The sequence below is a fragment of the Lontra canadensis genome, unplaced genomic scaffold (assembly GCF_010015895.1).
Source record: "Lontra canadensis isolate GAN:19392208 unplaced genomic scaffold, GSC_riverotter_1.0 scaffold22, whole genome shotgun sequence".
In the NCBI taxonomy this organism is placed as follows: Eukaryota; Metazoa; Chordata; class Mammalia; order Carnivora; family Mustelidae; genus Lontra; species Lontra canadensis.
Window position 1 is genome coordinate 16,799,172 of NW_022631016.1, and position 570 is coordinate 16,799,741.

Sequence of the window (570 nt, forward strand, 5' to 3'; positions counted from 1 at the left end):
TAGCATCTCTGCAGAAATTTCCCTCTGGATCCTTTTAGAATTATTATTATTATTATTTTTTTTTTTTTTTTTTTAAGAATAGACTGTAGAAGAGAGATGAAATAGGTAGGTAGGGAATGAAAAAAGAAAAAAATAATAAGAAGGAAGGAAAGAGATAAAGAAGGAAGAAAAGAAGGAAGAAAGGAAACGAGTTAAGCTCAGATTATTATGGTATAAAAAAACAATATTTATCAATGAATTGTTAAAAATAAGCCTGTAGCATGCTCGCTTCAGCAACACATATGCTAAAAATTAGAACAATACAGAGAAGATTAGCATAGCTCCTGCACAAGGATGACATGCAAATTTGTGAAGCATTCCATATTTTAAAAATAAAGAAAAGAATAAATAAATAAATAAATAAATAAATAAATATAAACCTGTAGCAAAAATTATACTTATTTTAAAAGGAAAATTTCAAATAATCACTCCAAAAATATTTATTTACATGTATAAGGAATCATTCAAAGCAGTCTTATGTCATCTTTAAGAATATATCTAAAAGACACTTTTACTTTTCTAACACAGAAG

The 570-nt window shown here is 26.0% G+C and overlaps 1 non-coding gene across 1 annotated transcript; it reads left to right on the forward strand.

Moving 5' to 3' along the window:
• Positions 1-260: 260 nt before the first annotated feature.
• On the forward strand, positions 261-368 carry LOC116870326. The gene has a single exon (XR_004383201.1). It is a non-coding gene; the product is annotated as a U6 spliceosomal RNA (small nuclear RNA).
• Positions 369-570: the final 202 nt, after the last annotated feature.